The 27,859-nt window shown below is 33.7% G+C and overlaps 1 protein-coding gene across 1 annotated transcript in view; it reads right to left on the bottom strand.

Annotated features, from left to right (window-relative positions):
- Positions 1 to 27,115, bottom strand: part of LOC145246846 (uncharacterized) — a 49,149-nt gene extending 22,034 nt beyond the window's left edge. The window contains exon 1 of the mRNA XM_080108692.1: positions 26,984 to 27,115. The gene's annotated coding sequence lies outside the window, so the exon portion shown is untranslated. The remainder of the gene's footprint in view (positions 1 to 26,983) is intronic.
- Between the last annotated feature and the right edge of the window lie 744 nt (positions 27,116 to 27,859).

Genomic DNA, 27,859 nt, shown 5'->3' with positions numbered 1-27,859 from the left:
ATTTATTGATAATGGCTAAAGGAAAGATGTTGACAGATAGAAAGAAAGGTGAAATTGTTACATTTCTTGTTGCAAAGAAGTCTACATTGGAAATTTCGAAAATTTTGGAAGGAGATCATCGAACTATGAAACGTTTCGTCATTGACGACAAAGATGGAAGAAAAAAAGCATAAAAGTGGCAGACCAAAGGTGACTTCACCACAAGATATTAGAAAAATCAAGAGAAGTTTGGTAGCAAACCTACACAGCACAAGCAAAGCTATTTTCGACCATGCAGGAGTGTCTGGCATCTCTAAAAGGACCCGAAATCGGATTTTGAAACAGATAGCCGACCAGAGAACACAGACAAAATGTCCTCCTTTGAGTAATATAAACTGTTAGAAGCGACTAGCATGGGCCACTAAATATTTGAAAACCAATTTTCAAAATGTTCTCTGGACTGACGAGGCCAGAGCAACCCTCGACAGACCCGACAGTTGGGCCAAGGGATGGCTTCTTAAAGGCAATAGCCCACGCTTGCGATTCAGACGTCAACAGGGAGGAGGAGGAGTGATGATTTGGGCTGGTATTATTGGAAGTGAGATTGTTGGTCCTTTTCTTGTCCCTGACTGTGTCAAGATGAATTCTGTGAACTTCTGCAAGTTTTTGGAAGCAAATTTATTGCCCTGGTTGAATTCACAAAATGATGCTCTCAACCAGAATCTAATTATCCAACAAGACAATACCCCAAGCCATGCTTCTCGGTTCACAAAAGTTTGGCTTTCAGAAAAGGGGATCTCTGGTGAACGTCTGATGGACTGGCCACTTCAGAGCCCAGATTTGATAGAGAACCTCTGGTCGATTCTGAAGAGTAAGGTTTACGAAAACGGGCATCAATTCCATAGTAAAAAAGACATTTGGGAGAGAATCCAGAAGGTATCTTCTGAAATCACACCTTAGCAAGTGCATACATTAACATCCTCTGCTGATAGGAGGCTGATTGATTTGATTAAAAATGGAGGAAAGCGAATAGAGGGTTAAATAGTTTCATAAATTCGTATTGTTTTGTTAATTGTTATTTGAGTAATAACTGTTGTTTTCTTGTAATATGTTATCAATATATCGTACTATAATGCTGATGACACAATTTTTCGAATTATATCATGTTTAAAAATGGTATTTATTGCGGATAAATGAGTGCTTGCAAACTCTTTTTGCCCATATTCCTTCCTGAAATCATTTAAAGATCCATACCCCCCCCCCAGAATATAATTATTTGGTTTCCGTTTCTATGAATTTACTTCATATATTTGCATATCAAACAGTGAGTAACATAATTATTATATTGGAAAATATTGAAGCATAAATTTATCAATTTATACAATTTGCAAACACTTTTGATCCCCCACTGTAGTTAATTAGTAAGAGATATGACAATAGGCGCTAATGACTCACGTTTACAAGAAAAACTTTTGGCCGAATCAGATTTGACTTTGGAAAAAGCTATAAAAGCAGGTGGAATCGCCAAATTAATGAGATAAAGACTTGGAGTCTTACAGAGAGAATTAAAATCGGTCAATTTTACAAAATAAGTTCAGCAAGAAAGAAAAATACTGAGCAACGACAGCGACGACCCAGAGAAGAGTCATTAAAGTCTTCAAACAACAATTACAGTAATGAAAAAATAAATTTAAAAAAAAACTGTAGATTCTCTTCATTCTCACGTTTTTGTGGAAACTACCCTGCACACGGACAGACCTGTAACAAATGCAACAGACAAAATTATTTTGCAAGTAGATGTCCTGCTAAAAGATCGGTACATAAAGTGCACCAGGAACGCAGTGAGGCATCTTCTACAGATGATGAGAATTATGTGGATACTATCTCTGCCAAATTCTCATCAAAAAAAAAAAATAGTCACAAAAATCCACAAAGTTAATACCTTATCTGAAAATGTGAATGTAAATTTACAAGTTAATGGAACGAATATTGAATTTAAAATCGACTCCGGCAGCCAAGTGAAAATTCTTCCCATATAAGATGATTACAGATTATTAATTTGCCCAAAATTAAAATCAACCAGTATAACATTCTCTGCCTATAACAACACAGTAATACCTGTTCAAGGTAAGTGTATTGCTCAAATAACAAAAGATAATTTGAAACATCATGTCATGTTTATCAGCAAATACAGACGCATCTCCAATACTTGGACTGAAGATCTATACTATACTGTCTCAACCTGTAAAATTAACACAAGCAAAAATTATTTTCTTTCTGAATTTAAGGACTGTTTTGGAGAACTCGGTACTCATCACATTACAATGGACCCAGAAATTAAGCCCGTCATAAACTCTCCATGGAACATCTCGTTTGTATTAAATTAAAAAAAATAAAAAAAAGGAACTCAAAAGAATTAGCTTGGGTACCTGGCGTTGCCCGGGTGTTTGGAGATGTGTGCTGAGCTAAAAAAAAAAAAAAAAAAAAAGTGGTAGTAGGCAGGCAGGCTCGAACCCGTACGGCAAAGGAGGAAAAGACACATGAAAAAAAAAGTAACGTCTTTGCCACTGCGTCCATCGCACAAACCAGAAGTGGCAAAGGTTTAAATTAAGGGTAGTTAATCGAAAAGAGGGGATGACTTTCGAAAATATCAGCGAAAAAAGCGACCCCCTCCTGTAGAAAAGTTCCCAATTGAGGGTGACGGAATTAATGTTTTCAGCCAATTTTTCAATATTTGTCGTCCGAAGGGTCTAGCTTCAAAAAGATACTTATCTTCTGAAAATCTGTCGCTTCTGTTAAAAGTTTTAGGCAGACATACATACATACATTTAAACAGACAGATGAGATTTATGTTATAGACTAGCAAGGGGTACCCGGCGTTGCCCGGGTGTTTGGGGGGGGTGTTAAAAAAAAAAAAAGTAAGTATGAGGATCGAACCCGAACCGTTGAGGCAAAATTGTGAAAAAAAAGAAAAAAAACGTGCGCCGTTAACCATTGCCCCACCGCGACATGCTTACGAAACACGTTTGAATTTATTTAATTAGTTGGATTTAGCAGGTGCTCGTTTTAATGAGTTAATGAGGTCAGTTTGACTGCGGGATTTCATTTACTGCTGAACGCTTTTTTCCTCGCCCCCAAGATGTTATAGGAAAAAGACTAACCCACATGCGATGAGCGACAAATATCGAATATTTATCTTCCCGAAATCAAGCAAATTAAATAGACAGGCGAGCTTCGTTGTTAACTGTGAGATATTACCATCTATATGTGACATAAAATGTTTTAAAAAGTTGTGAACCGACCGACTGCTTCCCGGCGTTGCCCGGGTGTTTTTCGGGGTATGTGAAAAAAACCCGAAGCGTTGACGACGCGAAGCTGGAAAATAGTAAAGTGTTAAAAAAACAAACAGCTGCGCGTTTTTGATTGACGTGACGGCGATAGGTATTCAGCAGTTACGATTTTGTGCGGGACAGTTTTGAATAAATCGGTTTGTTTGTTTTTAAAAACCCGCTCCCTGTTTATTAGGAGGAGCGAAATGAAAGCTACAGTCTGATATGACGAAGTCGACATTGACCAAACTGGCTCTGGGCATGTGATTAGAGTCAAGGTTCGCTTTTTTTATACCGAAAACCGAATGTAACGAGTGTCGATGCGGGAAATGTCGAATAATTAACGTTTGAAAGTCAATAAAATTAAATAGACAGGCGAGCTCCGTGGATAATTCGTAGATATTACAATTTATAGATGATATAAAAAGTTTTAAAAAGTTGTGAAGCGAGCAAGCGCTTCTTTGAAAGAAGCCTTTCGTGGACATCGAGGAAAAGCGAACATACATACACACATACATTTTCGCTTTTATATATATAGATGACAGAATTAGGTGTCATTAAATCGGTATCAGAATCAACAGAATGAGTATCATCGCTAGTTGTAGTAGAAAAAACCAATAGTTTCTTTCGTGTATGCCTTGACCAACGGAATCTAAACAAAGCTATAAAAAAGGAGCCCTACAGGTTACCAACAGAATCAGACATAACACAGGAAATAACATGTGCAAAGTTCTTCACTAAGCTTAATGCATTCTAGCAGATCAAAGTTGATGAAGAAAGCTCAAAACTTCTTACTTTCAACTTGCCTTGCAGGCGGTACAGATTTACACATCTTCCATATGGCATACACAGTGCCAGTGAAATATGTTATGTAAAAATAGCAGCTATCATCGAACATGTAGAAGGATGCAAAAATTCACAGGATGATATCATTATCTGGGTAGATAATCGAGAACGCTTACAAAATAGAACTATTGTAGTTCTGAAAACTATGAGAAAATCCAGCATGAAACTAAATCAGTCAAAGTACCAGTTCAACATAACTGAGTTGACATTTCTAGGACACAAAATATCCAATCGTGGAGTTGAACCTGATGCCAGATCCAACAAATAAAACAGAACTCCAGCGTTTTTTAGACATGATAAATTAAGTAGGAAAATTAATTGCTAACTTATCAAATAAAACTGCACCTCTTCGCCTCTTGTTGTTTTATTTATTTATTTATTTATTTTTTTTACAAAAGAGTCACCACTTATTAAGGTCTGGAGGCCACTCGAGGATAAGGATTAATGTACAGTGGTTAATGGGAACATGTTGTAGTCATCTTTAGTTAAATTGGATTACTTAAACTTGAATTACTTGAAACAAAAACAATAATATTTGGGTTCCAGTGGCATTTGCTAGCTGCTCTCTTACATCTGCTGAGAGAAACTATTGCCTCCTTAAATTTGAAATGCTGTCTATAGTATTTGCCTGTGAACATTTTCATGAATTTCTATATGGCCAACACTTTCTAATAAACAATGATCACAAGCCTCTCAAAACCACTGTCACAAAACCAATTGTTAAAACACCACCCAGAGTCCAAACGCTTCTTATTACGCTTACAGAAATATAACTTTGAAATAGAATAGACTCATACATATTGCTGATACACTCAGCCGTGTGGCACAGAAATAAAACACTCCAGAAATCTTTGACAAAGAAATGAACCTTTTTTTTTTTTACATAGGCATCACCACATCAAGACCAAGAGGCCGCTCGAGGACAAGGTTAAAGAGTGTACAGTAGAAATTGGACAATACAGTAACCGTTAGTAATGGAGATTCAGTAAATTTGTTAACTTATATGGAACGGCTCATTAAAAACTTGTTTACGTTAGACTTGAAGACAACCACATTGTACCTATTTACAATGCCTCCCCGCCGGACAGAGTTAGACACCAGGGTCGTTTTTTAACGAGGAGAAAAGGTACAAAAATAAAAATTGTTTCAGTCGTGAAGGATTTCTCTCTCCACTGAAAGAGAACGAGAAATGGAAGTGCCGCATCTGAAGAACAGATGGTATTTATTTGCTCTCCCACCAAGCAAATTAGGCACAAGGTCGATTTTTAATGTGAGGAGTGAAGGGGAAGTGGGGACCAACTCCCCGGGGAGTAGGGGAGCTGGATATTGACAATTGGTATGAAGGGTTGCCCCTACATTGACCAAGGTCTTATATGTGGGGTTTCCCCCACATATGGTCTTTGCTTGCAGTATCTGCCAGAACAGATGGTATTTATTTGCTCCCCCACCGAGCAAATTAGGCACAAGGCCAATTTTTAATGTGAGGAGTGAAGGGAGGGGGAAGGGAAAAGGGGACCAGCTCCCGAGAGGTGGGAAATGTGAGCTGGTTAAAGGTCAGGCATGTGGGGTTGCCCCCACATCTGGTCTTTGCTAGTCATAGCTAGTCATAGCTTGCAGTATCTACCGGAACAGATGGTATTTATTTGCTCCCCCACCGAGCAAATTAGGCACAAGGCCAATTTTTAATGTGAGGAGTGAAGGGAGGGGGAAGGGAAAAAGGGGACCAGCTCCCGAGAGGTGGGAAATGGGAGCTGGTTAATGGTCAGGCATGTGGGGTTGCCCCCACATCTGGTCTTTGCTAGTCATAGCTAGTCATAGCTTGCAGCATCTGAAGAACAGATGGTATTTATTTGCTCCCCCACCGAGCAAATTAGGCACAAGGCCGATTTTTAATGTGAGGAGTGAAGGGAGGGGGAAGGGAAAAAGGGGACCAGCTCCCGAGAGGTGGGAAATGGGAGCTGGTTAAAGGTCAGGCATGTGGGGTTGCCCCCACATCTGGTCTTTGCTAGTCATAGCTAGTCATAGCTAGTCATAGCCTGCAGTATCTGCCGGAACAGATGGTATTTATTTGCTCCCCCACCGAGCAAATTAGGCACAAGGCCAATTTTTAATGTGAGGAGTGAAGGGAGGGGGAAGGGAAAAGGGGACCAGCTCCCGAGAGGTGGGAAATGGGAGCTGGTTAAAGGTCAGGCATGTGGGGTTGCCCCCACATCTGGTCTTTGCTAGTCATAGCTAGTCATAGCTTGCAGCATCTGCCGGAACAGATACTACACTTTGATCTTAGCCAAAAGGCCAACCATATTGTAGTCAGCTGGAAAGCAGAAAAATGGAAGACAATTCCATAGGTGTGCAGTTCTAAGAAAGAGGCTTTGCTCATGGAATCTACGTTTAAGTTTAGGCACAGATAAAGAGTGGGGTAAATTAGTGATAGTGTTTTCTGCTAGATGTGTGTTTCTTGTGAAAGTTTGGCGAGGGGGGGGAGACCATAGAATGGAGCTCAGCCGAGCACTTTCCATGAAAATAACGATAAAGCAGAGACAAACTCGCAACATCTCTTCTGTGAGAAAGAGGTTGCAGGGAAGAGAAAAGGACACCCCCTTCGAGGCTACGAAGTCTATTTTATGTCCACTCCTTAATACTTCCTTAATACCCATCAGTGACAAACGTCGACAACAGCAGACAACTGAGACTGCTAATGGTGAAACTGTACAACAACTGCAACAGCAAATTATGATAGGATGCGTAGATCATCAACACAACCTCAACACCTGTCTCCACCCATTTTTTATTACAGAAATGACCTGACATACCAAGAAAGGCTACTATTAAAGGGCCAACAAATTGTTGTCCCAACCAATATGCAAGCAGAAATGTGCAGGAATTTGCATTAGGTACATCTGGGAATTGAAAAAACTAAATCCAATAGCAGGCAGACATTTTTTTGGTTCAACATGAACATAGAAATAAAACTGCGATTCATGTCAACGGTTTCGCAATCAACAAATTTCAGAGCCAGAGATGTTGCATGACATACCCGACCAACCATGTCAGAAGACCGTCCTTTCCCCATTTGTATTGTTCATCACTTTTAATTATAAATTATAAAATGAAGCATATTTACTCATTGTAAAACTTCATCTGGCATTATTTCTTTATTTGGTAAATATGAAGGATGATTACATCCTCGAGAAATCCTTTAAAATTACCACTTTTAAAGGTTTTCGAAAGGTGCTGAAAATGAAAATAACATATAAAAATCAGGCATACGAGCAATTTCCAAGACATGAATAAATGTTAGTTTCTAAAAAGTGGGGGATCACTTTTCTATAATAATTTTAAAGTGAAATAGGCACCCACTTTATGACCACATTTATTTGGGGAGGGCATCGTACAATGAACACAATTTAACATAAAATGAGCACCGACTTTTTTTTGTTTCAGACTTGTGCATGTCAAATTGATTATTAATGCCTAGTAGCACCCCCTCCCCCAGCAGACTGCAGGGGAAAGATTATCTTATGGTAGTGGATTACTACTTAAAATTTTTTTAATTCAGCCATCTGCATCAACGATGGTAACTCGTACAAAACACATCTTCTCTAAGCATGGAATATCCAAACTGGTAATCTCTGATAATGACCCCCAATCCAAGTTTCAGGAATGCAGCAAGAAATTTGCCACAAAATAGGACTTTTCCAGCCCAGAATACCTACAATCTAATGGTCTAGTGGAGAGAACCATTCAAACAGTGAAGAAAACATTGCTCAAATGTTTCCAGACTGGAGATGACCCATACCTTGCCCTACAAACCTTATGCACAGCACCTGACAAAAACAAATCCTTTTCACCAGCAGCTAAACTAATGAACTGCCAACTAAGAACACTTCTTCCAAATATGAGAAATTATAGTCATGATCCTTGAAGACTAACAAATAGCAATCAGTGTGAACTGGCTCCTCTAAAGATAGGGGATCATGTCCAAATAAACAATGGGAAAACTTAGTCAAGGATAGGCAAAGTGATTCAACATTGCTCCCAATCAAGGTCATACTTGGTACGAATAGATAATGGCAGAAGTATATGCCAAAACTGCTGACATCTACTGCTGATACCGCGATCAAAGATACCAGGGGTACAACCTTACCCATACACAATATTTAGTGTACCCAAGCAGGTTCACGGTCCTGGATATGACCTAAAACTATATCCGATGATGAGGCCCCAGCTTGCGGGCCTTAGGGAGTGTGGAGCCACCCTTTAATTGCCATTGCTCCCAGGTCCACTCTGACCCGGAGTGGTAGTACCTGTTAGGGTCCCAACTATGGGTTAAATAGAAACCGACTTGAAAACAACAAATATACTCCATTAAAAAATCGTTCCTCAAAATCACTAGATTCGGCATTAAATAACCTGAAAAAGGTTAATATGCAATAGAACAAAAACAACCAACCAACCAACCAATCAACCAACCAAGCAGGTTCATCAGCCAAGATCAGGAGCACCAGATCCAGCAACTCCAGAATTAGGGGCTTGATTAAGATCAGGATAACCAATACGTCAACCAAGAGGGATGCAAGATTACACAAGTTAAGAAAACTTGCATCTCAATATCAAAGAACTTGGGAGGGGGAAATGTTATATATATGAAAGACATTTTACTGTTGACTTTCGATTTAGGACTTCCGGTTTGCCTGAGGTTTTCCAGTAAATTGATTTCCCTTAATAAAATGTACTAATAATCTTACTCCGATGTTTATCTCTTTCTTTATAAAGAATATCAAGATCTCTACTCTCTCATAATAACATGGAACACAGGCCTGAACAGTAAGAACAAATTATTTCATCATTATAACTCCCAAACGCATAAACAAAGTTTATCTCAATGTAGTTTCCAGCCATGGGTTTGGAACAACAATACTTCATGGTGTTAGAAATATAGGATCCACTTGCTTTGTTGAAAACAATAATCTATATATCTATAAAAGTGAACGTGTCTGTCTGTCTGTCTGTGTACATTTCCCTACACAATAACTCTGTCAATTTTAAGTCTATAGACTCGAAATTTGAAATACCGGATACTGAAATTTGGGAAAATCGATGTGACGGGTGTCAGCTAGAAATTTGGCTGTTAAGGGGTCAAATTTCAACGATTTGACCTTTAAGAACTCTACCAAACTCCTCCGACAATTTTGGGTCTAGACACTTCAAATTTTAGATTTAGGTTCCTTGAACCTGGATCTAACTTAATAAAGTGATTTGAGCCCGAAACAATAAATTTTAAGGGGTCATAATAGGGGTCAAAGTTTTAAAAAATTAACCATTTTTTTTTGTTTTTTTGCTTTTTTTGCACAGCATACACCTCCAAACACCCGAGCAACGCCGGGCACCCCTGCTAGTCTAATATATAAACGGCTATATGTCTGTCTGTCTGTCTGTTTGTCTGTCTCCATATTTTCAAACTCTACCTCCTCTGAAAATAAACGTCACAGAGCAGCGCTAGGAGCCTCAAATGATGAGATTTTTTATGAGCCATTCTTTATTAGTCTTTAGCCGGTTAAAGTTGTTTTAAGGGGTCAAAAATGGGTAAAAATTGAAAAAATCGTTAAACATTTTGTACATTTATATCTCTCATAATAACATGGGACATAAACCTGAACAGTAAGAACAAATTATTTCATCGTTAAAATACTTCAAACAAAGTAGTTTCCAATGTAGTTTCCAACCATGGGTGTGAAACAACAATACTTCAGAGGTTAGACACAAGGTCAGGTGTGGTTTTCAGTAGTAAGCACTCTAGGATAAGTGTCCTCTAGGATAAGTGCACTCTGGCCTACAAAAATATTTTTTAAATTGCCTAGGCATAGAGAAGTCGCAAGTAATTAGCAATAAACTAATACGTTCTCAAAAAGAGAAGTTAAAGCCTGGGAGGATGGATCTCATAGGACTGAACAGAGCCATATTTAAACCTGCAGAAACAAAGCCACTGTCGGATTAGCTCATAAGAGAAGTCAATTCAAGTACAGAATGCCCCCCCCCCCAATTTATTCATCTGTGCCATTTTTATTGTGTTCTGTGAAAGAAGTTCTCTTTCGCTCTCTCCCAGTCTTATACATAAAATATAAAATGGAAAGAGGAATTGTGGAAATTTTGGACAAAAAATACGTTGTGTGTGTCAGGATTATAAATTGGCCACAAAGAGAAATGAACGTTTTTCCTGACTTTTTGACCAGCATGATTTTATTTCTGTATTTTTTTTTTTTTTTTTTTTTTTTGTAGCAAATTTATGTTACAGAAAAAGGAACATATTTGTTGACAGGGAAAAAGTGAGTTAAAATCTACAAAGGTAAATGTTTTTTTTTTATGTTTAGTCCTGAAGCTGTCAATGGATAAATAACAGATTATTTTCGTTTAATTATATGTCAATTCCCTGGAAATATCTAGATTTTTAGTAAATAAATAAAATATGGTGCCTGTGCATTATAAATAAACATAAAAAGTACATTTTAAATGAAAACGCTATTAAGTACCCATGTTAGAATAAATAATAATAATAATAATAATAATAATAATAATAAAAATAGTAATAATAATAATAACAATAATAATAATAATAATAATAAAAATAATAATAATAATAATAATAATAATAAAAATAATAATAATAACAATAACAACAATAATAATAATAATAATAATAATAATAAAAATAATAATAATAAAAATAATAATAATAACAATAATAATAATAACAATAATAATAATAATAATAATAATAATAAAAATAATAATAATAACAATAAAAATAATAATAATAACAATAATAATAATAACAATAATAATAACAATAATAACAATAATAATAATAATAATAACAATAATAATAATAACAATAATAATAATAATAATAATAACAATAATAATAATAACAATAATAATAATAACAATAATAATAATAATAATAATAATAATAACAATAATAATAATAACAATAATAATAATAACAATAATAATAATAACAATAATAATAATAATAATAACAATAATAATAATAATAACAATAATAATAATAATAATAATAAAAATAATAATAATAAAAATAATAATAATAACAATAAAAATAATAATAATAATAAAAATAATAATAATAACAATAATAATAATAACAATAATAATAATAATAATAATAATAATAATAACAATAATAATAATAATAATAACAATAATAATAATAACAATAATAACAATAATAATAATAATAACAATAATAATAATAATAATAATAATAACAATAATAATAATAACAATAATAATAATAATAACAATAATAATAATAATAACAATAATAATAACAACAATAATAATAATAATAATAAAAATAATAATAATAATAATAATAACAATAATAATAAAAATAATAATAATAATAATAATAATAATAAAAATAATAATAACAATAATAATAATAACAATAATAATAATAACAATAATAATAATAATAATAAAAATAATAATAATAATAATAATAACAATAATAATAATAATAATAATAATAATAATAATAATAGTTAAGACAGAGTCGACATGTCGATTTTTTAAATATGTGGTTTTAAATAAAAACAACAGTACTTACATGTCGAAAATAGTAATATATTCAAAAATTACGAAAATTCATAGAGTAAAAAATTATATATAGTCAAAAGTAATTTTTCCGAAAAATTGAGGAAATTGCATTTTCCCTAGATGTAAAACCTTGAAGATTGTGAATACAGGGGACATACTTATTTCTCTTTTCGACACTTTAATGGTGGACTTTTATTTAAGACTATAGTGATGGACTTTTTCTTACTAAAAACACAATAGTAGTTGTTCTACTCTATGAATTTTCGTAATTTTTGGATATATTACTATTTTTCGACATGACAAGTAGGTAACTGTTGTTTTCGCTTAAAACGACATATTTCCAAATCGATCTGTCAACTATTTCTTAACAAGCTCCATAATAATAATTAAAAGACAAAAATAAATAAAAATCTTTATAGTGTACGTACCCGTCAAAGAAAGAAAATACCATATTCCAAAAATCATGTAAGCTAGCAGTTCAGCCTGGTTTTGCTCGGGCCCTATGTACTGTTTATAACTTTATGCGCATATGTATATATATATATTAAAATGTTTGACTCATGTCCAGGTAACCTACATCTAAAATTTCGAGTGTTTAGACCCAAAATTGGCAGAAGAGTTTGGTAGAGTCTGCAGAGGCCAATTCTATCAACTTTCAAATTTGACCTCTTGGCAGCCAAATCTTCGGCCAAAAGCTTGCTGCATGTCTGAATACACTTTATGTAAAATTTCAAATGCTTAGACCAAAAATTGGCTGAGTAATTTAGTAGAGACTGCAGAGGTCATTTTTTTTTTTAAAGTTTGACCTCTTAACATTTATTTTTTTGGGTTCAAATTAAATTAAAAAGTTTGATTCAAATCCAAGTAACCTACATCTAAAATTTCAAGTGTTTAGACCCAAAATTGACGGAGGAGTTTGGGAGAGTTTTCAAAGGTCAAATTGCTGAACTTTGACCCCTTGACAGCCAAATTTCTGTCTGAAAACCGATTAAAAAGATTTTTCACAAATCTCAGTAGTCCTTATGTCAAATCTTGCATTTGTAGACTGAAAATTGACAGAGTAATTTGGTAGGGAAATGCACACACACACACACACAAACACATTTATATATTCATATATATATAAAAGTGAACGTGTCTGTGTGTCTGTATCTGTGTGTCTGTGTATATTTCTGTTGTGTCGTGGAACAACAGTGAAAATAAGAACAATCAAGTCGAGGTTCGGTTAAGGAACAAGTGTATTAACAATAATGTACAAAGATAGGAAAGCATGTATATCTGCTGGGCACTCGGCTAGCAGTTGAAGTGCAGTGGCATCTCTCTCACTGGTGTTGGAATTACTAGCGCTATTTATAGTGCTAATCGGTGTAAATGCCTCTGTTCAAGGAAGGCCGGTATAACTCACCCCTTTGAAAATATCCCCTCTGGGATTAATAATGTTTTTGTTTTGGGTTCACCCTAATCAATTCTGTTGATTTCCATTTTCTGTTTGATCTTCTGTTCTCCGGAGCTGTCTCTGGTATGGGCACCTGAAAAGTATCAAACACTGTGTCTATGATGTCCTCCTCGGGTGATCTGGTCACCTCACTGTTCAAGTATCTTTTCCGAATTTGGTTAGTGTGATGTTTGTGCACGAAGTCTGGTCCCTTAATCATGTAAACCATGTTGCCTATTTGTTTCTCAACAATGCCGGACTCCCAGAAAGTCTTATTTTTGTGAATCTTGTAGAAAACTCTTTCGTCAACTTTATACCGTTTTTGTTGTTATTTTTTTTGAGGTTTGGTCTATCCTGGTTTGGTAACAACTTGTGAAAAATCGATTTAACCTTGCGTCCGAACATAACCTCAGCAGGTGTCTTCGACATTTCATTGTTTGTATTCGAAGTGACTCTGTAGATTTGTAAAAACTGTTGGATTAACTTATCCGTCGGTGACCCACTAGCTTTTTTCAGAGCTCTCTTGAATGTGCCAACAAATTTCTCTGCTTGTCCATTACTTCTTGGGTGGTATGGCAGAATGGTTATATGCTCGATTAGATGATCCTCGCAAAAATGTTTAAATTCGGTAGATGATCCTCGTAAATTGCATTCCATTTTCTGTAACAATGCAGTCTACTATCACTGTCAATATATAACAGGACGTTATCGCAAATTGAATAAATTTCTTCATCCAGTTCGTTATTGTTGATCTTTTCTTTCGTGCGTATAATAAATTTGTCCACCTCTGCCTTACTCTTAATCTCATCAAGAGTTACTGGAAGTTCTCTTATTGTGTCACATAACATATTTTTTTACTTCAACTTCCACTTGAATGGCTGCTATTACCATATCCTCCAATGGTTCTGTGTGCTTAGGTATTAACCTCGATAACCTGTCTGCATGACCAAATTTTTTAGATGGTACATACTCCATTTGAAAATTGTAATTTAGAAGTATGGTACCCCATCTTTGGAGTCTATTCGCCGTATGTTGTGGTAGTCCCTTTTTCGATACAAAAATCGTTAATAATGGTTTGTGGTCTGTTTGTAACAGAAATTGCCTACCGTGCAGGAAACGGTAAAATTTCTTTACCGCAAATATAATGCTTAGCACCTCTTTTTCAATTTGCGAGTAGTTCTTTTCGGCTGGCAAAAGTGATAAGGATGAATGTGCTATGGGTTTCACTTTTCCATCATCCATTTTTTGTAAAATGCATGCTCCTAAGCCATAGGAGCTGGCATCGCTTGCAACTATAATTTCACGCTTGGGATTATAATGTGCCAGAAACAAGTCAGGGGTTAAAGTCTCTTTGCCAAACAAGAAACTTTGTAAATATTTTCTGAAGCAGGCATATTCTTTATTGCACTCCATCTATCTGGATCCGGCCTTCTTCCATGTTTATCGATGATTTGCCCCAAGTATTTTATTTTCTCCATGAAAAATGTACATTTTTCCTGTTTTACTTTAAATCCATAATCCTGGATCCTTTTGAATACTTGGTTTACATGAGCTTTTTGTTGTTCTTTGCTAGCGCTTTTTATTAACACATCGTCCAGGTACCCTACTGCGAAATCCAACCCATTTAACATTAACAGATCATTTCCAAAGGGATTGTTTGATTTTCGCATGACAAAAATTCTTGCTTTTTCGGCCCTGTTCTGGAAAAAATATTCGTCAATAATTCTCCTTCAAAGGTAATTTTTTTGCCACTGACGCTTCTTGCCGTTTTATGTGATTTAATCATAGTGGGTCTCCCAAGCCTCTTCCGTGTCTGTACATTAATAATGGAAATATCAGACCCACTATCAAGCTGTAGCCTTACTTTCTTTTTAAACATTTTGACCTGTACATATTTCCGGATATTTTGTTCCTCAGGTTCAATTTTCGTAAGTTTAATGGATGTCTTTCTACCAGATTTTTTTCTACAATGCGATGCTTTATACCCTTTCTGGTGGCAGTTGTCACATTGTTTTAATTTGTAGGGATACTCATTGTACCAATGTTTATTTCCACACCTCCAACATGGTCCAGGTGGATCTTTTCCGTGTTTCTTTCTCTGGTTATTTTTTTAAGTCAAATTTTTCTTTTGACGGATCTTTTTAATATGTGACACTCCGCTTTCCTCTATGCCACGACTGTCTTGTTTCAACGCAATAAACCATTCACAGTCTTCCACTAAGTCTTGTAGGTTTAAATTTGGTTTGTTTTCGAGTTTATTTAAAACATGATGCCTGATTTCAGTGTCTTTATTTAAGACCAGCCCTTGCACAAACATTAAACATTTAAAATTATCTGCTAATAATTCCTCCAGTTTCAAATCATCGCAATGCTTGTTCACTATACTTGCATAAGTAGTGTAGTCGTCTCCCTCTCTTCTAGTAACATTCATAAATTTATATCGCCTATGGAAAAGAGACGTTTTTGCAGAGAATAGTTCTGTAAGTAGCGTAACTGTTTCTTGGAAGCTCAACTCACTGGTCTTTTTTGGGAGAATAAAATTCACGAACTTTGTATGCTCGGCTGTTCCCAACTTCGTTAGCAAAAGCCTAACTTTTTTCACGTCTGACCAGGTACTACAATCCGATATAAAAATATATCGTCTATAGTACTGGACGAAAGTGACATCATCTTCTGGATTATAATTGAAATTTTCAATAGCGCCCCACACAGTTGTTTGAGAAAATGCGTTTATGATTATCGTCCGCTTTATTTAACTGTGTCACCTCCAGAATTTTTCTCTGTTCCTCCTGTGTTTTCATCAGTGAATCTTTGAATTTTGCATCCATCATACGAATTCAGTTTACAATTTACGCTTGTATTAAAGAAATATTCCTTAGTAAAAAAAACAACCAAGTTTTCTTTCCCAATTTTTTTGTTTGAAGAACAACAGCTTAGCAGTTCTTTTGTAACTTAATTTGTTGAATGCTAGATTCTAGTCTTACTAGAAACAATCCCGCGAAATAACATTTGTTTAAGATTTTTTTTATTTGCACGCGTTTTTACGTAGCAAAAATAAAATCCGTTGCTTTAAATATCCGATGAATTCGTATGGGAAACTTTAATTTTTTTTTTACCCTCTTTGCCTTTTGCAAAAAATGACTTGATTCTAAGCAAAAATGACGTACGCGAATAATTATTTTTCACGGTCTGTCTCTTTCTCTTTTGACAAAGTTAAGTGTGTGTGTTTTTTTTTTCAAATCCCAGATGTTATCGAAATAACGATAAGCTTACATGGTATTTGCTAGTCGGTTTTGGACATTTAACTTTGCAGAAGAAAATTTTTACTATAGGAAAAATGGCTTCTGGTGAAGAAAAAATGAACTCTTTTTCCCTTTCTAAAACACTTGGTAAGTGTGTACAATTATTAAATAATTGATAACATTCGCATTTTCACTGTAGATTTTGGAAGCAAGTTTTTTCCCACCAAATTACTATTGTAGTAATTAATTCGCTGTTAATCCTTGCATATACAAATATCTGTTGAAATGACGAAGATGTTCTGGCATAAAGATTTTACGAATCTTTATTTCAATCACTTATGGTGATTCTCTGCAGTGATGGTCGTTTCGATTCCTTGTCGCCAATCTGTTGTGTCATGGAACAACAGTGAAAATAAGAACAATCAAGTCGAGATTCAGTTAAGGAACAAGTGTATTAACAGTAATGTACAAAGATAGGAAAGCGTGTGTATCTGCTGGGCACTCGGCTTGCAGTTGAAGTGCAATCGCATCTCTCTCACCGGTGTTGGAATTACTAGCACTATTTATAGTGCTAATCGGTGTAAATTCCTCTGTTCAAGGAAGGCCAGTATAACAATTTCTCTACGCAATAACTCTGTCAATTTTCAGTCTACAGACTTGAAATTTGATATACAGAGTACTGAGATTTAGAAAAATCTTTGTAATCCGTTTTCGACCAGAAATTTAGTTGTTAAGGGATCAAAGTTCAACGATTTGACCTTTGAGAACTCTACCAAACTTCTCTGCCAATTTTGGATATAAACAATTGCAATTTTAGCTATAGGTTCCTTGGACATGGATCTAACTTAATAACTGGATTCGAGTCCAAAACAATAAATGTTAAGGAGTCATAATAGGGGTCAAAGTTAAAAAAAATTTGACCTCTGCAGTCTCTACCAAATTACTCAGACAATTTCTGGTTTAGGCATTTGAAATTTTACATAAAGGGTATTCAGAGATAGGGCAAGCTTTTTAAAAGTTTTGGGTCGAAAATTTTTAGTTATCAATATATAAATGTATGTATGTATGTATGTTCGCATGTCTGCCTAAAACTTTCGACAAAGGCGACGGATTTTTACAAGATCAGTATCGTTTTGAAGTTCGACCTTTCAGACGACAAATATCGAAAAATTGGCTAAAAACATTAAGATCTTCACCTTCAACTGGGCACTTTTCTACAGAGGGTGGGGTCGCTTTTTTCGCCAATATTTTTAAAAGTCATCCCTTCCTTTCGATTGTCTAGCCTTAATTTTAAAAGATGTCACTTCTGGTTTGGTGGTGGTCGTAACAGCAAAGATGTTCTTTTCCTCCTTCATGGTACGGGTTCGAGCCTGCCTTCCTACAACAGCTTTTTTTTTTTTTTCTTGCTCAACACGATCATCCAAACACTCGGGCTGAAATGCTAGTATATATTATATATATATAAAGGGGCAATAAATAATGGTCAATGTGCATCAGAGTACCAACTAAAGCCTTACCTTTAAAAAGTTGATTTTTAGAGAAGTTTATATTAATTTTTATTTATTGCGGACTATTATTCTCATCTTTATTAGTTGTTGTTTCGGCCAACTATTCCTCTGGCCTTCGTCAAGTGGTAACTGCGACAGATAGGAACTTCGAATCTCCTAACTGCATTCTCATCAATCACTGCCATCCATAGTTGTTGTCGTCTTACCACGTTTTGGCCAAGTAAGCCTCTGGCCAGCTTTGGGTAGGATTGAAACCGCTATCTTCAGACAATGCTCATCTGGAACCGTAGAGATTCAACGTCTCTATCAACTGTGCCACGGGCCCCGAAGGGCCGATCAAGGTTGGATTTTTTTATCTTATAAATCCACGTTTATTTATATTAATATAAATAATACTCATCTCAATAATGAATTCCAATTAAAATAATATGTATTCAAGTTTGTTTTGAAGAAATATCACGTTTAAAATTGTGGTGCTAATGCACTTATGTTACCGTACTATTTTTTTTTTACATAGTATTGTCAAATCTTTTTTTATCAAATTGTTAGATGGATATATAAAATAGTTACAAAACACCCTCTGCTTCCCATGTTAAGAATGGCTTTCAAAATAATAATGTTATTATTTCAGCATCATAACATAAGTACCAAAATTGTTGCCGACAAGTAGTTTTTATGATATTAAGACTTATCCAATGTGTTTCCGTTTTTTTTTTTCATGGTTCACTATGTTTGTTTTCGCGTGCGTATTTAATTTTTGCATGCACTTATTGCTTTTAGATTGATAAATGAAAAATCCTTTTTATAAGAAAGGTGTGCGTGTTCTCCTTGAGTGGTTTCAATATGGGGGATTTATTTATTGTATTAGAAACTGTAAGTATATGGCATAATCACATTCGACACACCGGTTCCTGTCAAATCACCAAAGTTAAGCAACGATGAGCCTCGCCAGTATCAGATGGGTGACCATTTGAGACTTCTAGGTACTGTATATGCTCTCCGATTATTTCGGCATTATTTCCTGGACTTTCCTTGTCACTGAACTAAAGCAGTGTCGATTCAGGAGAGGTGTGGTTGACGAATGCACAACTCTTGCCCCATAATTACATGTGCAGCTGCCCCTACGGAGGGTATCCTTTGTCTTTCGAGACTGAATGGAGGCATCGGATTAGAAACTGTGCACACACGTAAAACTTAAAGAAATGTAAAAAAACTAAAGTTTACTATTTTTTTTTTTAATTGTTTCAAAACAAAAAACTAAAAAACAAAACATTTCTACATTGTTTTATGCTTCGCACAAAAAAAAAAAAAAATGAATGAAAATCTTTATTCACATTTCTATAAATGAAGTCTTTCTGAAATGATATATGAAATGTATTAGCAAGAAGTGTTGAAACTGGGATAGTTTCGTGTTTCGTTTCACGCTTGGTGGCTTCCGTTTTGAATAATCTTTATTTTGGTATTGTTTCTATTTTGACACAAGTGTCAAAATAGAAACACTAAAATGTAAAAAGAAATAAAAGTTTATTATTTTTATTGTTAAAACTAAAAACTAAAAAAAAAAAAACTTTATTTAAAGAAATATAAAAATTTTTTTTTTTTTTTTACATGGTAGTCACCACTTATCAAGGCCCAGAAGTCACTCGGGGATAAGGGTTATTGCGTGTACAGTAATCAATAGGATAATATCGTAGTAATCGTTTTGTTTATTCTTTGTTAAAAAAATGTAAAAAATAAAGTTTATTATTTCTTTTATTATTTTATTATTATATAAGGCAAGTAGTAAACACAAAAAGCAATTCCTTGAAACAAAACAAAAAACAATTCCTTGAAACAAAACAAAAAACAATTCCTTGAAACAAAACAAAAAGCAATTCCTTGAAACAAAACAAAAAGCAATTCCTTGAAACAAAACAAAAAGCAATTCATTGAAACAAAACAAAAAGCAATTCCTTGAAACAAAACAAAAAGCAATTCCTTGAAACAAAACAAAAAGCAATTCCTTGAAACAAAACAAAAAGCAATTCCTTGAAACAAAACAAAAAGCAATTCCTTGAAACAAAACAAAAAGCAATTCCTTGAAACAAAACAAAAAGCAATTCCTTGAAACAAAACAAAAAGCAATTCCTTGAAACAAAACAAAAAGCAATTCCTTGAAACAAAACAAAAAGCAATTCCTTGAAACAAAACAAAAAGCAATTCCTTGAAACAAAACAAAAAGCAATTCCTTGAAACAAAACAAAAAGCAATTCCTTGAAACAAAACAAAAAACAATTCCTTGAAACAAAACAAAAAGCAATTCCTTGAAACAAAACAAAAAGCAATTCCTTGAAACAAAACAAAAAGCAATTCCTTGAAACAAAACAAAAAGCAATTCCTTGAAACAAAACAAAAAGCAATTCCTTGAAACAAAACAAAAAGCAATTCCTTGAAACAAAACAAAAAGCAATTCCTTGAAACAAAACAAAAATCAATTCCTTGAAACAAAACAAAAAGCAATTCCTTGAAACAAAACAAAAAACAATTCCTTGAAACAAAACAAAAAACAATTCCTTGAAACAAAACAAAAAGCAATTCCTTGAAACAAAACAAAAAACAATTCCTTGAAACAAAACAAAAAGCAATTCCTTGAAAGAAAACAAAAAGCAATTCATTGAAACAAAACAAAAAGCAATTCCTTGAAACAAAACAAAAAACAATTCCTTGAAACAAAACAAAAAGCAATTCCTTGAAACAAAACAAAAAGCAATTCCTTGAAAGAAAACAAAAATAATAAATATATATATATAGCAATTGTTAGAGATTGCTATATATATATATAGCAGTCTGTTTATTATACAAGCATTATTGGTTACAAATGTGCATACATGTTTCATTAGAATCCCAATTCAACGATAACACTTCATCAGACAAAAAAAAAATCGATTCTTTTTTTTGGGGGGGAGGCTGATGAAGTGTTATCATTAAATTGGGATGCCGCTGACACATGTATGTGCATATGTAACCAATAACGTTTGTATAATAAACAGACTATATTCCAGCTCTGTCCTGCATTGAGCACTCTTTAATGATCACGTGAGTTTCATTGGATTTACATCTAGGAAACCAATCAATACAACCAATCGATACAACCATATATATATATATATATATATATATATATATATATATATATAAACTACTTGATAAATTTAAATTTACTTGAACTTTAGAATATGGCATTTTCGTTTCATGACAGGTACGTAGATACATTATAAAGATTTTCCTGTATGTTTTTTTTTTATTAGGTTAAACTCTGGACTTACACAGACCAAAACATTTTAAAAAATTACGAAAAATGAACGCAAGAAAAATCTGCTAGAATTATTTATTTATTTACTTGTTTTTTTTTTTACAAGTAAATTTTTCATTTAATCTCCACCTTAAAATCACCCTTAAAATGACGACTTATGCTGAAAACGAATATCACATTTAAATTTGGCACAGGCATGTAGTTTCCTGGATATTAAGACCTTTATCATGCAATGTAATTCATTATGCTATCACTCATGGCCATTTTGTATGTGCAAATGCACATATATTTTCATGCGCGTGTAAATGAACCTGCAACCAATTTTTTCAACTGACCAAATAATTTTAGGTATGTTTTACAATCCACAGTGATTGGAAAAAGTGATAAAAAATCAGATATGCAAAAAAAATTAATGCTACTATAGCCAATAAAAGTTAGTTTGCAACCTATTTGCATCATTTCTTGGTGTTTTTAAGTAGTTTTAAATGTTTTTTTTATTTCATCTCAAATATTAACTCTTTTTAAGGCTTTTAATTTCCAACCAAGATGGCTGCCATCTTGTCGCTTTTGTTTTTGACCCATCCAACTTAATTTTAAATTATCACATTTTTTTTTGGGGGGGGGGGGAGGGTTCGAGATTGGAGAATCCTGATGAAGTTATTTCTAACGAAATATATCGGACTTACAACAACAATAAAAGTAAATAAAATGATTTTATCATTATTTCTGACACTTTCAAGTTTTCAAATTTTTCATTCAAAAATATAATTTTTTATTGGCAAACAATCAAACATGTATCTACAAACATAAAAAGAAAACAAAATTGAAATCATGAAAAGAAAAGGAAAAATATCGAATGATACATCCATCCACAGCCATGAGCCCCCGTAGGGGTATAGGCCATCCACACCTTTGTAGATGCTTTTGTCGGGAGGAGTTCTTTTTTCGGGGTGAGGGTGCAGGCCCCACACCCAATCCTTCCCAGAAGTACATACAGTGCCTAGCCTTTCCAAATGGTCACCCATATGGTACTGCCCAGGCTCAACATTGCTTAATTTCGGTGATTTGGCGAGAATCGGTGTGTAAACGTGATTGTGTCGTATTTATCGAATAAGCCTTAAAAACAACCAAAAAATAATGTGATTGTGTCGTATATGTGATTGTGTTGTATATGTCGAATAAGCCTCAAACACAACCAAAAAATAAAGGAAAAGAAATAAAAACTAAACAAAATGATAACTAAATTGGTATTTATCGGCTTCCCCAAGGTCGTTTTTAATGTGGGGGAAAACCAGCTCCCCATAAGAAGGGCAAAAGGGGCAACTCTGATAGTTTGCAAAAATAAGATTGCCTTAATATAGAAGGGGTTCCCCCTCCATTGACCAAGGACAAATTAATTCAAGTGTAGCATCAGAACAGATACCACTCGATGAGAACATGCACACCCCTCTAATATAAAAGATTTTTCATTTATTAATTTAAAAAAAATGATATTTTGACCTTTAATTTCCAATGTATTCCATATTGTTTTCACTGGTCTCCATATTTGTTTTTGCGCATACGTGCATTCAATTTTTTGCGCACACAAAAAATTGAATGTACGCATGCACAAAAACAAACATGGCGACCAGTGAAAACAATACAGAATACATTGGATATCATTGCCCTTAGATTAATAAATGAAAATTCGGGTTTGTATTACTGTACACATAGATTCGAAAAAGTTGTCAAAAAACAAATATATAACAAATAAATGTTATCAAAGGCAAGATAAGTTACTTTTCTACCAAACTGGATATAATTTTCGTGTTTTTATTCAATGTAACATATTTATTCAGCTCGAAAAACATACATGGTTTACCGATGTATTGGAAAATTCAAGATGGCGTCTGATTCTCTCTTTAACACGGTAAGTTTGGGAAAAGGTGTTATAAATAAAAAACTATACAAAATACCATTAAAACCCGCCGTTAACCTATGTCACGGTAACATATATTGAGCATGTTTTTAACAGTATTCTATCTGGGTTTTTATTTATAACACCTTTTCCCAAACTTACCGTGTTAAAGAGAGAATCAGACGTCATCTTGAATTTTCCAATACATCGGTAAACACTGTATATTTTTCGAGCTGAATAAACATGTTACATTAAATAAAAACACGAAAAATATATCCAGTTTGGTAGAAAAGTAATTTATCTTGCTTTTGATAACATTTATTTGTTATATATTTGATTTTTGACAACTTTTTCGAATCTATGTGTACAGTAATACAAACCCGAAAATTCCTTTATATAAGAGGGGTATACATGTTGGTGTACGGTCTTTTCATCACCTAACTATTAATCACTAGATATTTAATCACAGTTTTCATCATGTGGACATCTAATCACTTGGACATTTCCGAAAGCGCTTGAAGAGTGTTATTTTTTCACCACATTATATTTGTCTATTTTTTTGGAATCTTTGAGGATGATTCTTCATAATCTGTATATCCATTTTTGTGAACTATTGTACTCATTTGCATATTTGTTGGTTATACGACAAACTATTTGCAGAAGTTTGTTTATATTTTTTAATGAAAAATAAATTTATTAAAATAAATGTTATGTTTATTGTTTGTTTGTTAAAAAGTTTTAAAAAAGGGGCCGATATTTACTTTAAGCAAACAGATAGCCTCTCCTCTAACCCTTGCACGATTGGTGGGGAGAGGGGGACAGTTTTACCCTATACATTTTAATCTCTCGTAAAAATAACCCCAAAATTGGCAAAAGGGCTAAAGATTTAACGCAATAAAAATATAATCACATAAATAATATTATCACATAAATAAATTTTATTTTTTCCTTGGGAGGTGATTACTTGTCTAGATGTCAATTGACTAAGTGTCCAAGTGACGAAAAACGTGATTAATGTCAGGTGATTATATGTCCATGATTAATAGTCGGGTGATTAAATGTCAGGTGATGTAATGTTGATAAACCATACATGTTCTCGTTGAATGGCTTCAATCTGGGGGTGGGTCGATTTACTAGAACGTTGTACAAGAAACTGAGCACCATGTACAAATATATATATATTTTTTATATGATAGATAAGGATCCAGTCGATAATCCGTTGAAAAAAAAAAAAAAAAGACGAAACGAAAAAAATACGGGGGAGGGGGGCATTATATAGGTCCATCCTATTTTTATTTTTTGTGTGTGTTAACAGCTTTCCCTTGAAAATATCAGGAAATAACGATAAGCAAATTTCGTTAAAAAAAAAAAAAGTGAAAATTGTGGAGCTAGTCCCCCCTCCCCCAATGTTTGAAGTGTATCTACGTATTTATAAAATGTTTGGAACTTATGACCCCACTTCGTCTGCCCCCCTCCACTTCTGCCACCAAACTTGAAAAAATGCTTACGATTACATGTCTCGTTGACCATTACGTAGCCAAGAAGTGGGTGCTCATTTTACGTTAAATTTATATAGCAAACTGATTCCCCCACCTTAAAATGTTAAATTTTCATTGGTTTTAAAAATTCCTTTTTTCATATTATCTTTAAAGGCCGTTGAAACATATTAACTTCCAAAAAGTAGATTTTCATTTCTATTTAGGAGGTAAACTACGCTGTGTTAGGTCGTAAAAAAAATACCTAACATAAAGTAATGATTACCTTTTTAAATTACAAAATTTGCCTGTCAGTGACATCAAACGGTGTAAACGCAAAAATGTGTCCCCGTTAAAATTTAGTCCGCTCTACACTTGAGCATGTATACAGCGTTATCTATTTATTTATCGATTAATTTATTTGATATAATCACATGACCAATATTGCATTAAACAAAATGTTATAGCTGTCTTCATATATTAGATGTCGACAGTTATTTCTTTCAGTAGTAGAAATCAAACAAAAAACAAACAAAACACTTAAAAAAGAAAAGAAACAAAACGTTTGTCAATTTACAACCCGAAATGAACTCGACTACGACCATGTTTGAGCCTAAGCAGCAAAATTGTACCTAATTTGTAGTCCATTATTTAGAAAAACGAATTTTGGAGTGAAACGAATAACGGCTTGCTTTCGTTGTTTTGTTTAACGGCATATCAACCCTTTTCAGATTGTTTAATGCCGAATCCGATAATCCTCAAATATGTATTCATTTAGTTTGTTTTGTAGAGGAAAATTGTTTTGCTTTGGGCGTTGCGGGAGATTGTTGAGTTTTGCAAAGTGAAAAGAAAAAAAACAAACAATGTTTTGTATATTCAGATAGCATAACATGGTAGCATGAAAAACAAATAATGATAATAATAATAATAATAATAATAATAATAATAATAATAATAATAATAATGAGAAATCAATGGTAAGCGGCTGTTGCGATAACGCAAATTCTTTTGCAAAAGTTATCGAAAGGGGTGGAGAGTACTGGAAATTCTGGGAGACTTGTTGTCACTCAGATTCCAGGGAACACCACAAATTGCTATCAAAGAGAAATCTTTCATGATGGCTTCTGTGACTTCTTCTAGTGAGTAAATAATAATAATAATAACAATAATAATAATAATAATAATAACAATAATAATAATAATAATAATAATAACAATAATAATAATAATAACAATAATAACAATAATAACAATAATAATAATAATAATAATAATAATAATAAATGACCATATCTTATTAAAATTAAATTAGAATAAATTAAATAGCTTATAAGTAAAAATATAAATAAATAAACAAACAAATAAATAAAGCATGCCGCACGTATGGAAGTGGCGCATCCTCGCCTCCCGCTGTAATTTTTTTTTTTAATCTTTTTTACAGTTTTTTTTCATCAGACTATTATCGAATGGTCACTAATATACCAGATTATCAAAAAAATAAATAAATAAATAAATAAATAAAAAAGGAGAAATCCCCAAAATGAAATATTTAACATTTTTAGAGAGTGCTCCGTTTTTAATTACAACATTCTAGTAAATTGATCCCCCATTTTCGAAGCATCTACTTATTTCGGCCAAATTTCGCGAATTTAGCCTTTTTAAAAAAAAAAAAAAAAAAAGGTTAAATTCGCGAAAATGGGGGATTGATTTACTAGAACGTTGTATTAAAAACGGAGCACGCCTTAAAAATATTAAATATTGAACTTTTGTTTTTCGTTTTTTATTTTTTCTAATAATCTGGTAGATTAGTGACCATTCGGCAATAATCTGCTAAAAAAAAAATTAAAAAAGACAAAAAATTAAAAAAATTACAGGGGGGGGGGGTATCGCTTCCATACGTGCGCTCAAATTATCTTTGTTCTAAAAAATTAAACCCGCGCAAATGCGCCGGATTTTTCCACGGACGTTATTAATTATTTTTTTTTTAAATAAATTTAGCTGTGTTTCGTATCACAAATTAGCAGTTGTTTTATGTGATTTTATTTGAATATTTGTATTAAATTTGTATGAAACAAACTATACCAAAAATAATTAATATGTACTTTTATTTATTTATTTAACTATTTATCAAGTTAGTTAAACTAAAAAAAAAAAAAAAATGTCTAGGAATATTGGTGAAGAGGACCTTTCGTGCCCCTTGCACTGTCAGAAAGATGGACGATTAAATTGTGAGTAGAGATTGTAAATAATTACGGGGTAGAAATCTGATAGTTTTATGTTGATTATGTCAATCTAATAATAATTCGGGCAGGCTGGTTTCGTCTTCCCTTCAATCGTTGGAGGTTTAAATGCTTACTCACCCGACGAGAAGAAACTGTACCTGACCTGGACTGCGCTCGGCTGACGTCATTAATCGTTGTCTTCTAACGAAAAATAGGCTGAGCGTATGTGTTCTCTCTTTCTCTCTCTCTGTCTTTCTTTGTCCTTCTCCTTCTCCCTCTTTCTTTATTTATTTTGTTAGCAGAATAATTTGGACTTGATCAACAATAAGCAAAAAAAAAAAAAAAACAACAAAAAAAACCAACAAAAACAAAACAAAAAAACCGACTGCAACTTCCTCTTTTTAACCTCTCCCGCTACTACCGCTCTACTTCTTACTATTACTACTACTGCTGCTGAGTGAGTTTAAGCCTGGAGCAAGCTCATTTTCTTCTTTATAAGCGAGCTGTATTTCACGACCATTCTCGCATCTCAGTCCGAACCGTGGCGGTTTCAGGCCCTTTTTGTCGAGGTGGGGCATGGTCCAGCTCAGTTCTAGGAGGTGCATCTTCCCAGGCGCTACTTTTTCCCTTTTAAAAAGAGTTGGTTTAATGCCGGTGCACTAAAAAAAAAAAATAAATAAATAATAATAATAAATCTGTATGACATACGTACTCGTGACGAAACGAAAATATCATATTCCAACAATCACATAAATTGATGAAGTAGTTTTTATTTTAAATGAGAAAATAAAATTTTATATGTATCAGAGGAGTGACTGTTTTGCCCACCATTTTGAAAAAAGTCTAAAAATAACAAACAAACAAGAGAGACGACTCAACGATAATTCACAACTTACGAGATTTTTGTTGCAATGCCTACGAATTTGCATTAATCGCTTAAAAATAATTTTCTTGATGAAAATAAAACTACTTGATCAATTTACGTGGTTTTTAGAATGTGATATTTTTTATTCC

The sequence above is a fragment of the Euprymna scolopes genome, chromosome 24, assembly GCF_053919585.1.
Source record: "Euprymna scolopes isolate OS-2025 chromosome 24, ASM5391958v1, whole genome shotgun sequence".
Taxonomy (NCBI): Eukaryota; Metazoa; Mollusca; class Cephalopoda; order Sepiida; family Sepiolidae; genus Euprymna; species Euprymna scolopes.
Note: the sequence above shows the minus strand (reverse complement) of the source record. Positions and strands in the feature narration are given on the sequence as shown.